Source organism: Myotis daubentonii, chromosome Y (genome assembly GCF_963259705.1).
Source record: "Myotis daubentonii chromosome Y, mMyoDau2.1, whole genome shotgun sequence".
NCBI lineage: Eukaryota > Metazoa > Chordata > Mammalia > Chiroptera > Vespertilionidae > Myotis > Myotis daubentonii.
The window spans coordinates 2375962-2388632 of NC_081862.1; the positions used below are offsets into that span (position 1 = coordinate 2375962).

At 50.0% G+C, this 12671-nt stretch overlaps 1 pseudogene; it reads right to left on the reverse strand.

Moving 5' to 3' along the window:
* Positions 1 to 98: 98 nt before the first annotated feature.
* The window catches only part of LOC132225618 (histone-lysine N-methyltransferase PRDM7-like), a 29579-nt pseudogene continuing 17006 nt past the window's right edge, over positions 99 to 12671 (reverse strand).

The window sequence follows — 12671 nt, forward strand, 5'->3', positions numbered from 1 at the left end:
GTTAGGGGGGGCTGTGCCGGGAGGAACCGGGTTCGGGAATGGCACCCGCGATCCCGGAGCAATGCACGCGGGAGGAGGCGCCTCAAGGGGCAGAGACCTCACTGGCTGAAGAGACGGGCCCGCGGGACAGGATCCAGGTCTTTCTGGCCAGGAACCTTGGAGAGCTCCGGTGAGAGGATTTGGGCTCCTGCACAGAGATTTGGGGTCTCAAGGACAGGCTTCAGGGTTTTGGGTCTCGTTGGTGGGGATTTGGTCTTTCTGGGGTGCCGTGGTTAGGGAGCCCGGGCTCGGGGTGTGCTGGGTCTGAGCTTTGGGGGATTGAGCGTTCCTCTGGGCGCGGAGCCCGGGGGTCCTCCGGGTTAGCGGACTTGGGGTGCCTGGAGGCTGACAGAGTGGGAGCCTCTCGGGAGGACACCCCGGGTCTTCGGCTGGGGGTTGAAGGCCGGCGGCAAAGGGGTTACCACGCGAGGCACCCGTTTTCCTGTCCCTCTCCCTGCCGCGCTGCGCACCTGGCTGAGTTCCCCTCAAACCCACGCGCTCCCCGCTGCGCGCTCCTGCCCTCAGGTGGTGTGAGGCGGGGGGAGGGGGAGCTTCCCGCACCCAGAGCATCAGAGGCAGCCGCCAATCAGTGATGCGGTCATAGGGCCCTGCCTGCCAATGGGCGGTCAGAAACGCGGAAAGGGCGGGGCGCAGGGTGCAGCCTTCCTGCCAGTCAAGGGCAGAATCTTGTGGAAAGAACCCTTCTTCCGCCCTCAACCCCTGGTGGTGATTGGCTACCCAGGGTCCTGTGAGTGTCCGTCAAGAAGCTTTCACCTGGGCGCGGCTGGGCGGTGTCCAGGGCTCGGATTCCTGTGGTTTCGTGGAGGGACCCCAGGAGCCCGGAACCCCCCGCCCGGGCACGTGTTGGGGTGACACATCCTTCCTACCGCCTGACCCAGTCTGTGTTCCACCCGACGGTATTTAGGTCCCGGACTGTCTTCCAGGCGCGTGTGTTCGCTTCCTTAGCAAGAGGACCAGGCGGTAGGCGGGGAGTTGCCTTCTGGGAAACAGGGATTCCCACTAGACCAGCGGTTCTCAACCTGTGGGTTGCGACCCCTTTGGGGGTCGAACGACCCTTTCACAGGGGTAGCTTAAGACCATCGAAAAAACACATATATAATTACATATTGTTTTTGTGATGAATCACTATGCTTTAATTATGTTCAGTTTGTCACAATGAAAATACATCCTGCATATCACACATTTACATGACGATTCATAACAGTAGCGACATTACAGTGATGAAGTAGCAACGAAAATAATTTTATGGTTGGGGGCCAGCACAACATGAGGAACTATACTAAAGGGTCGCGGCATTAGGAAGGGTGAGAACCACTGCCTTAAAGGAAGCTGTCAGCCAATTCCTTTGCGAAAACGATCCTCTGGGTCCCTCTTGTGGCCATTCAAAGAATAACACCTTATGCTTCTGTCCGTGGTTCTGAAATGTTAGCTAATGTCCCGTGAATTTGATGGAAAAGTCTACCCCAAAAACCACAAACAAACAAAACCTACAGAAAACCCTACAAAATCATCGAGGCTGTCCAGGGTGCAATTATTCCTTCCCCGGATGGACTGAAGTCACGGGTCTGGCTTTTGCACCCCTTCCTGTCCCAGCCCTGCAGAGGGAGGCCTTGGCTGCTCCACTGACATGGGGAAGCTGTGCATTCAGTAATTCAGTCCGTAACCTAGAGGCTGCCATGATTGGAGCAGTCAGTCCTGGGGCGGCCGCCGTTACCAAGGCAGCCAGTACCGGACAGGTCTCCTTTCCTGAGGCAGCCAGTAACCCGGCGGCCGCTATGATTGCGGCAGCCAGTCCGTACAGCGAGGCGCAAGGGTATCACAAGAACGTGTTATTACCACTAGACTCAGCGGCTTCTGTAGGGCATTACTGAGGCAGCTAGTACTCTGGAGGCTGCAATGATCAATGTAGCCTAGAGGCGGGCATTACTGAGGCAGTCCTTCCCCTGTAGGCTGCCATTATTGATGCAATCAGTACCAGGGAGGCCTGTCATTGTTGATGGCACCTCCAGATGCAGGGTATCATGGGAACATGTTAGTAGCGCGAAAAAATTTCAATTTAAACTTTTGTGTTGAAACCCAGTGTGTTCTTTTTAAAATATAGTTTTATTGATTTCAGAGATGAAGGGAAAGGGATAGAGATGGAAACATCAATGATGAGAGAGAATCCTGGATCAGCTGCCTCCTGTATCACCCCCTCCCTACTGGGGATCCAGCCCGCAACCCGGGCATGTGCCCTGACCGGGAATCGAACCAGGGGCCCTTCAATACATAGGTTGACACTCTCCCCACTGAGGCACACTGGCCAGGGCCACAGTGGTTTTTTTTAGAAATATACATTTCTACTAGTTCAGAAAGGAAGAGAGAAAGATCAATGATGAGTGATCTTCATAGATTGGCCGCCTTCTGCCAGAAGAAAGAGTGACATTTGCTCTCATCTGCTAAGCAGAAGGAATAGGCCTGGCCAGTGTTGTTCACTGGTTAGACCTTCGGGTGCCCAGGGAAGGGTCGCTGGTGGGATTCCTGGTCCAGAGCACATACCTGGGATGCAGGCTTCATTGCCTGCCCCAGTCTGGGCTCTTGTGGGAGCAAAAGAAGCATGTGTCTCTTGAATATTCATGTTTGCTTCTTTGTTTCTTCTCTATCCCCTCCCTCCCTCCCTCCCTCCTTCCCTCTGTCTTTAAAAACATATCCTCTGGTAAGAATTAACCAAAACATAAACAAGAAAAACGTACAAAGAAGGAAAAGCTTTGGAGGGTGTGAAAAAGCAGCATACCCCTAAAGAAAGGCACCATGATGAGCAGAGCATTCAGCCCCGCTGATGTTTTTCCACGGAATGTGTCTATAAGATAAAAATAAAATGTATGAGTGTCTCTCAGCTGGCAAGATCCTGACACAACACGACGAGGCCATTCTAGCGCGGTCCTTGCAGGGTCTCCCAAGCCACCACGTTTGGGCGAGGCCTGGACAAGCAGGGGAAAGAGAGGCGTGAAGGAGGCGGGGAATGGACAGAGGAGGGTCCTGCACGTGCTCCCCTCTACTGCGTTGTGTCGCTGCTCCCAGAGTCCCCCACACTGAGAAGATGGGAGCAGACTCACCCGGTGTCAGTGACCGAGGGACATACAGGCTGAGGGACACACAGACTGAGGGACACATAGACCGAGGGACACAGAGACCGAGGGACACACAGATAATCGAGGATGCAGTGGCCTGGAGAGGTGACATCCGGGAACCTGTGACCACTGTGCTGGTTCCTTTTATCCTCCCAGATGTACCTTCTCAGAGGTTTTTGACTCCAGAACCCTGGATTCCATTTCCACAGACAGCACCTACTTCATGGTGACTCTGCCCAAGACCCAAGACCTCTCTGGACATCCATTCACACATCAGTTGTTTGAAAAGTGATCTCAAACTTATTCTATATAGTTACTGTATGTATGAAAAATAAATCTGAGCCAAGCAGTCATCTGTGTGATGTATTCTACATTTGTATTATACATACATTTTATTTTAGAAAACTACATTTCCCGTACAAAGTTGCCTTCCTAAGTGTAATTAAGTGAGCATGTTAAAAACTTTGTAAGAGTGGCCCTAACCGGTTTGGCTCAGTGGATAGAGCGTCGGCCTGCGGACTGAAGGGTCCCAGGTTCGATTCCGGTCAAGGGCATGTACCTTGGTTGCGGGCACATCCCCAGTAGGGAGTGTGCAGGAGGCAGCTGATTGATGTTTCTCTCTCACCGATGTTTCTAACTCTCTATCCCTCTCCCTTCCTCTCTGTAAAAAACCAATAAAATATTTAAAAAAAAAACTTTGTAAGAGTGAATGTTTTACTTGGCAAATGTTTAGAAACTTGGTAAGTATTACTGTGTATCTCTGCCCAAGGAACTGTTGGCGGTCATGTGTTGTCACCAAAGCAGAATGTTTGCTAAATGACTGGTCCCCTTGTTGAGACAACCTTCATGTTTTTCCCTTCATTCTGTTATGCACCTATAGGCAGAAGGTAGAAGTAGGCTTGTACTGATGCCACAGCTCCCACCTGCTGTGATGATGGAAACAGGCCTGATGCTCCAAGCAGCATGAGAACACCAGCGAGGTAAAGGCTTTCATCCCCCTGGCATGTAATCTACCCAGCCAGGGCCGCATTGTCTTTGTAGAAAGAGGTCATCCAAATAGCAACACACAGCCCAGCAAGCGAGGCTCAATGAGTGAGTGCTGACCTATGAACCAAGAAGTGCCCTTGATTCCTGGTAAGGCCACCCCCATCACCTGATTGTTTCTCTTTGTCTCCCTGTCCCTCTGTGTGTCAGATCAAGAACAACAGATTTAAAATAAAACTGGAAACTGTCAAATCTGCTCCTATCCTCCTCCCAATAGGTATCAGATTTTACCAAAAACACCCACCACTTGTCTTTCCTAGTCATCGTGAGAATTCCAGTTCATGAATGTTCACAGTATCTCAGTTTAAAACGTGTGTGCACATCTACACCCAAACAGCGGAGCATCGCATCCTGGAGAATTTTCCATTTCCTTCCAAAGGAAGTGAGATGTGTCACACTGGACATGGAAACAAATGGTAGAAAAAGCTGGGCATGAAGTTAAAGGCTAATCATTGCAACCTGGGAAAGATGTATTCAACAAATCAAGGCGTGACTAGTCAAACCAGAACCTTCCTGTATGTGGAGGTTTGGGCACGGGGACACCAACATTTTTAATGTGAATGAGGACTTGATTGTGCAAAGCTTTCCTTCACCCCCTGAGAGTTACTCACCAGAGGTGCTGAGCCACTTGGAAATGTGTGGTGTTTCAATGCGATGCTTGGGTGGGGGTTTGCCCCTCCTGACCTGAGCGAGAGAGCCCACCTTCCAATGTGCACAGGGCCCCTGCTTGGGTGTCAACAGCTCCATGACTGTGGGCTGGCTCCTCCCGAGTCCGCTGAGACCCACAGAAAACAATATCCCAACTTGCAGATTTCTCCTGGTCCTGAGGTGTTTCAGGATTGGGTTAATGTGGGAAAACACGAGTATGAAGGTGAGGCTCAATGGTTGCTTCTGAGAGTTTCATGTCAACAACCCAAGCCCTCAGTCATTGTAGGGAATGAGGTTTCCATTCTTCACATAGAAATGCCATCATTTTTTTAAATATATTTTTTATTGATTTCAGATAGAAAGGGAGAAGAAGGGGGGTGGAGAGAGAGAGAGAGAGAGAGAGAGAGAGAGAGAGAGAGAGAGAGAGAGAGAGAGAAACATCCATGATGGCACAGAATCATGGATCTGCTGCCTATTGCAGGCCCCACACTGGGGATCAAGCCCAAAAACCGAGCATGTGCCCTGACCAGGAATTGAACCCTGACCTCCTGGTTCAGAGGTCGATGCTCAAGTGCTGAGCCAAGCCAGCCGGGCGGGAGAGGGAAGGTCATGGTCCCTGGTCCTGGGTTTCGGTACCCCCTTCAGGAGCTCTCCTCCAGAAACGGGTTCTGTGCTAGGTCCCTCGGGCTGAGGGGTGACGGGCCCTCACCGGGTGTGCCTGCTCCCTGCATGGACGTCCGCTCTGTTGTAAGAAAAGCGGGGCCTCTGGTTGCTGGGGCCCCATCGCCTCCACAGGCAGATGCTTACCTGTTCCCTGGAGCCTCGCTGGACTCCCACCCATGGGCCCATGAGGGTCAGTGCTCCTGGCCTCAGTGGACATTACCTGTGAACCGGTGGCCAGGAATGACAGACACGGCCTGCCTGCTCTGCTCACGCGGGTCCATGGCCCATCAGACTCCCCATAAGAAACGTGCAGTTAAGGATTTCAGACAGGTAGGGGAGGGTGAGAACCGCAGACCGAGGTACAAGGCCAGGCACCAGGAGCTGCTGCGAGGTGGGCGTCGCACACACTGTGAGGTGAGGTGCACCCAGCAGCTCTCAGCAGGGTGGTGAGGGCCTTTGTCCTGGTCACTCTCAGTGCCACCTGCCCAGGCTTAGTGGGAGGGGGTGGCCAGGGGGAGGAGCATGCCTGACCCCACGCCTCCTGCTCAGGCAGCCGAGTCCATGCAGAACAGTGGGGCTGCTTGAGCTCTATACTGGCTCCTCGGCCCCACTCCCTCTGCCTCCCTTGTCCACCTCAAGGCCTGTCAGACGCTGTTCACCGAGAGATGCGTGTTTTAACCACCCTGAGCCAGAGGCACCGGTGCTGACCCCACTCTGAATGACACTCCAAAGCCTGGGTCACCCTCCCGCTTTATAGCTTGGAAAGAGGCACCTAGAATTTGGGGGTCTTGCCTTAGGACACACAGTTGTGAGGGCAGAGCTGAGACTCAAACCCTTGTGGACAGACCTGGTGCCCACATGCTATGCCTCAGGCGAGACTGAGGCAGCACAGGGCCCCTGTTTGGGTGTCCAGACTGAGGCAGCACAGGTGTGTGCACAGGCACACGGGCATACACACACACACACACACACACACGCACAAACACATGTACACACTCATGCGCACACACACATGCAAACACCCTCTCTGGCTTTCACCTTTGAGGCTACAGAGGTCTAAGGAATCAAGGGGGGGGCCAGGAGAAGCCAAGGGGTTGGTGGGGTCCTATTCATGTTCCTGGTGTGTGTGTCTCAATCCCTCTCCCTGGCGGGAACCTCACTGGACTGACGCCAGATTCCACCTTCCCGGGTTCTGGTCTGTGGCTGAGGGTTCCTTGAGGCCCTCCTGGAACTCTGCTTTCAGTGATGAGGGGGATGAGGCACGTAGGCTTCAGGTTTGTCTGGACACAAACTTTATTAAAACGAGGCCAAAAACACCATGAGGGACATTCGTGTTGACATCCCCATAGCACTTACGGAACCGTTTGTCTATTGCCTCTCCTTTTGAAAGCGGAGGATTTGTTTGACCAGTTACTTCTGTACTAATTACACTCTTGGGGAGGGAAAGGGGCCAGCAGGCTTCCTCTAAAGCCCCCTCAGAGCTGGGGTATGAGGTATGTGGTGCCTACACTTGCCCTGTAGCTGCTGAGGTGCAATTTAGGGCTCATGATGCATCCTCCCTGCAAACACCGGGCTTCTCCCCTGAGTGTGTTGTCTGGTGTCTCATGAGATTGGACTTCTGTGTAAAGCCTCGCCCACACACCCTGCAAACATAGGGCTTCTCCCCTGAGTGTGTTCTCTGGTGTTTGATGAGAACTGACTTATCTCTAAAGCCTCTGCCACACTCCCTACACACATAGTGTTTCTCCCCTGAGTGTGTTCTCTGGTGTTTGATGAGACCTGACTTATCTCTAAAGCCTCTCCCACACTTCCTGCACACATAGGGCTTCTCCCCTGAGTGTGTCCTCTGGTGTTTGATGAGACCTTACTTATCTCTAAAGCCTCTCCCACACTCCCTGCACACATAGGGCTTCTCCCCCGAGTGTGTCCTCTGGTGTTTGATGAGAGATGACTTCTGTGTAAAGCCTCGCCCACACTCCCTACACACATAGGGCTTCTCCCCTGAGTGTGTTCTCTGGTGTTTGATGAGAACTGACTTACCTCTAAAGCCTCTCCCACACTCCCTGCACAAATAGGGCTTCTCCCCTGAGTGTGTCCTCTGGTGTTTGATGAGAGATGACTTCTGTGTAAAGCCTCGCCCACACTCCCTACACACATAGGGCTTCTCCCCTGAGTGTGTTCTCTGGTGTTTGATGATACCTGACTTATCTCTAAAGCCTCTCCCACACTCCCTGCACACATAGGGCTTATCTCCTGATTATGTGATCTGGTGTTTGATGAGACTTGAATTATCTGTAAAGCCTCGCCCACACTCCCTGCAAACATTGGGCTTCTCCCCTGAGTGTGTTCTCTGGTGTTTGATGAGACCTGACTTATCTCTAAAGCCTCTCCCACACTCCCTGCAAAAATAGGGCTTCTCCCCTGAGTGTGTCCTCTGGTGTCTGATGAGATGTGACTTCCGTGTAAAGCCATTGCCACACTCGCTGCACACATATGGCTTCTCACCTGAGTGTGTCCTCTGGTGTATGATGAGATGTGACTTCCGTGTAAAGCCTTTCCCACACTCCCTGCACACATATGGCTTCTCCCCTGAGTGTGTCCTCTGGTGTGTGTCGATATGTGACTTATCATTGAAGCCTTGCCCACACCCTCCATGATTGATTGTTACAATTTTTGACATTCTTACTCCCACAGATAATTTGCCTCTGTTCTTTGGATTCACGTCCTGGCCTGTGCTGGGCTCTTCCTCCATTATTCTCTCACGCTCACTGGAGCTCCCTGTTTGTCTGTTGGGAGGCTTGAAAGAGTCCCTTGAAGTTCCTCTGTGCCTGATCCTTTTAAGCAAAGGTTTGGAAGTTCCTTTGACCTCTTGACCTTCAGCTTTGTCATTCCACCCATGTGGACCAGGATGTTGCTGCTGCTGTTGATTCTGACGCTCTGGGCCGGGTTCCTCTGACTGGAGGTGTTTTCCTTCAGGTGCTCCTGGCAGAATCTCAGAGGGGTGATTGCGTTTCACATGTTGGCTGAGGAATGTCTGACTGGAGAAGGCCACGGAGCAGGAGGGACATGTGTGGATCTCTGGCTTTGGTTCTGCTGAAGGAGAAAGTTTTGGTCAGGGCATGTGTGGGCAAGGCTGCCTGTGCCTTACGCTCTGTCTCCTGGTAAGACCTGTCTCCAGAATCATTCTGTGTTGACAGTGCAAGCTCTGCCTCCCACAAAGTGTTTCTTCACAGTCTACTTTTCTTTTTCTTTGTCTGCACTACTCTTCTTCAGAAATCCAGAGACCCCATATCAAAGTCTTTTCTACAGCCCTGGTCAGTGTGGATCAGTGGATAGAGCCTCAGCCTGTGGACAGAAAGGTCGTGGGTTTGATTCCCATCAAGGGCATGTGCCTTGGTTGCAGGCTTCTACCGGGCCCGGGACCTGGTCAGGCATTGTGCAGGAGGCAACAAATCGATGTGTTCCTCTCACATTGATATTTCTCTCTGTCTTTCCCTCTATCTTTCACTCTCTATAAAAATCAATGGAAAAATATCCTGGGGTGAGGATTGAAAAGAAAAAAGGTCTTACAGATCAAGGACCATCAGAAGCCATTTGACTCCTTATATGGGTTTGACTATCGTGACATTTCCATATACATGTATCTTCTAAGTCAAGTTAAAGAGAAAAATCACAGGCCTGGCCAGGTATCTCACTGGTTGAGCATCAACCCATGAACCAGGTCGTCACAAGTTTGATTCCTGGTCAGGGCACATGCCCAGGTTTTGTGCTCTATCCCAGCAGGAGGCAGCTGATCCATGTTGATATTTCTATCTCTCTCTTCATTTCCCTTCCTCTCTCTCTCAAATCACTAAAAATATTTAAAAATAGAGGAACAATAGGCCCCAACTAGCAATAGCTTCTCTCTCAGTTTTCCACAAATCATAAAATGGAAATATGTCTTTCCTCACACAGTATTCCTACTTGATTTCTTTCAGTGTTAGCCTATTTCAAATACACTACAAAGTCCTGTTTCAAAATATCTCCCCAACCATGCCCTAGCCAGTTTGGCTCAGTAGATAGAGCGTCACCTTGGGGACTCCAGGCTCCTGGGTTCGATTCTAGTCAAGGGCACGTCCCTTGGTTGCAAGCTCAATCCCCAGCCCTGGTTGGGGTGCCCGTGGGAGACAAGCTATTGATGTTTCTCTCTCTGTCTCTCCCCCTTCTACTCTCTCTCAAAAAATAATCAGTGGAAAAATATCCTTGGGTGAGGATTAACAACAACAACAAAAATATTTCCCCAACCTGCTTCTTACACTCCTGACTCCCGTCCCTCTCCAGCCAGTCTGCCTTCCTCTCTCACTTGGAGTTGAAATAATCTCGGAGGGGATTCCCCACTGAAGTTTATTTTCCAAAAAATTTAACAAAGCATAGTTTTAGAACATGCCACTCTGCAGCTGAAAACTGCTCAATTGTCCCGTCTCACTCAAGAAAGTCCCCAGTATCTCAGCTTGGATCATAGGCACTGTATTTCCAGGCTGCTAGGCATCTGTCCAACCTCTGTTCTTACCCTCTGTACTGAGACTGAGATGGGAGTAGCCCTCAGCTAGCTCTACACCCCACCTCTTTCCTTCCCTTCACCAGCCACTCCTTCTGCCTGGGACATGGTGACACAACTGTTGTAACTGTTGTCTCCTGAGAAAGCCTTCACTTGACCTTTGCAATCCGACACACCCAACTTCCCCTCACAGTGATCCCTAGGCACTTGTCCTGGGCCTGTTTTCTCCAAAGTGCTAACCACTGTGTAATATTAAGCACATGCACATATGTCTGCCAGGGCTTCCCTCCTTCACCAGCCACCTGCTCAGGAGCAGTGATTCTGATCATCCTGTTGATCTGTATTTCCAGCTTCCAGAACTCTGGGTGGCACCGCGTAGGAATTCACATGGCAAGTCACAAAATAATGAATGAATGCATGTTAACACACACATTACATTTAGAAATATGCAGTAAATGAAGAAGAAACAGCTAAAGTGTTAAAAAAAAACAAACAAAACAACAACCCACAAACAACCACCTTGATAAGAGAGCTGGCTAAGTGCCTGAAACCTTTTTTTTTTTTTTGCCTCTAACCCTTTCAGCACTATATGATGCTGTGTATTTTGTGCATGAAGTATTTTTTAAAATGGAACAAATATAGCCCCTGGCCAGTGTGGCTCAGTTCGTTGAGCATTGTCCCATTCACCCAGAGGTAGCCAGTTTGATTCCTGGTCAGGGCACATGTCTGGGTGGTGGATTTGATCCCCAGTAGGGATAATGCAGGAGGCAGCAGATTGATATTTCTCTCCCTCTCCCTTCATCTCTGTCTCTAAAACCAATAAAAGCATATTTTTAAAAATTAGAACAAAAATAAAAATATTAAAATTGTTCCTAAGAATCAAAAACCTATTTGATGAGCCATCAATTTCTGAAGCATCTGATTTGAAGCTTTGCTGACTCTAGAGTGGAGTTTACTCTACTTGAGAGTTGGAGCATGAAAACTTCTAAGAATTCTTTCTTTCCATGTTGAAGAAGAGTGGTGCCCACCTCTCCCGGCCACAAGCTCTGTCTTCCACTTGCTGCCCCTCTTGATGCCCAGCTTTTGGCCATACTCTTCTCCATACCAGACCAGCAGCTCACAGCCCTTCCTCACGACCCGGCAGGTTCGGTAGAAAATCTGCCTGTGATATTGAAAGGCCACCAAGTTCTGTTCTTGGTCATCCCGGGCGCAGTTCACATACCTGGCGTTGAGGCAGATGAAAGGAAAGAAAAGCACAGGCGATAAGTTTCCACTACCTGTCATATTCGTGCCCAGCTCCTCACTGAAGCTTAAGGCCCTCAGCACTGATGGCACCCACACCCATGCTCCTGGGGAAACTTCTGTTCAATGTCCAAGCCTCTGTCACAATGTCATGTGAATTCCTGTCTCTAAGTCCTGCTCACAGTGCTCATCCTGCCTAATGCCATTTCCAAAGCCTCATTGCAGACTTCCCCATCAAACCTGGTGACCTCTAGCTTCTCTAAGCTGTAAGTCAGGTTCTGTGTTACACCACAGAACTCGGGGCTTGATCTAGGACTCACATCATTCAACACTCAGTCCAAGTCTACCTTCTCTTCAGAGGCCTTTGTCGAGTCTCCCCACACTTTATTGAAGGCATCATTCAGTTGCCTCCCCCAGGTTCCCACAGAAACGTGGAGGTCTCTCTGTCTTAGAAAAATAACACAGAACAATAGTAGTTTATTCATAATCTGTCTCCCCTGACACAAGAGAGCCCCTCAGGAAAGAGCCATGAGCACTATTACTCTGCAGGCTCCAACACCCAGTTGTAGTTAGAACTGAGTCTGGGATGATGTGCTGCCCTCACAGGTTTAGACTATCCTTAGTTCAAGGCTATCTGGGCACTGGGCACTTCTTGAAAAATAGGAAAATTAGAGTTAAATGTTTATGAAATAAAATGTTTCATGTCCGTCTGCAGTAAGTCCTCCCTAGGGTCATGGATTGTGTAATCTGTGTAAGTAATGGATTCCTTCCTCTAAACTGGAACATAGTAGGTGTTTAACTAATGTCCATTAGATAAATCACAGAGTAATACAGGGTCCTCAAGGTTTTCCCAGTCAGTGCCCAAACCAGAGACTTCTATTTTGAGGACATATGCTATACTTTTACCTCCTTTTTTCCTAAATGTCTCTAGATGTTAAAGATCACTGTATGGAGAAAAAAGGGGAACAGAGAACTGAGGGAGACCATTAGGGAGGCATGATGGGAAGGACAGACATGTGGGTTGTGAGGCATGAGTATCCTCTCTGGCACCCAGAAGCCTAGTGACCTTACCTCATCCAGTTGGCCTGAGATGTATCCTTTCCATCCACATACTCATAGCAGTTTCTCCCTTTGGTGATCTGCATTTCAGGAAAAGAAGTTAAAGGCCGTGTGTGTGTGTGTGTGTGTGTGTGTGTGTGTGTGTGTGTGTGTGTGTGTGTGGTTGTGTGTATATAATAGAAGAATTACTTTATTCTACTGTCATCAAATCTCTTTCAGCCTGCATGGTGATTCAACTGCCAATGGTGATCACAGGATATTTTTCTTACTCATCATCTACACGTCGGAATTGATTTGTCCACTAAGCA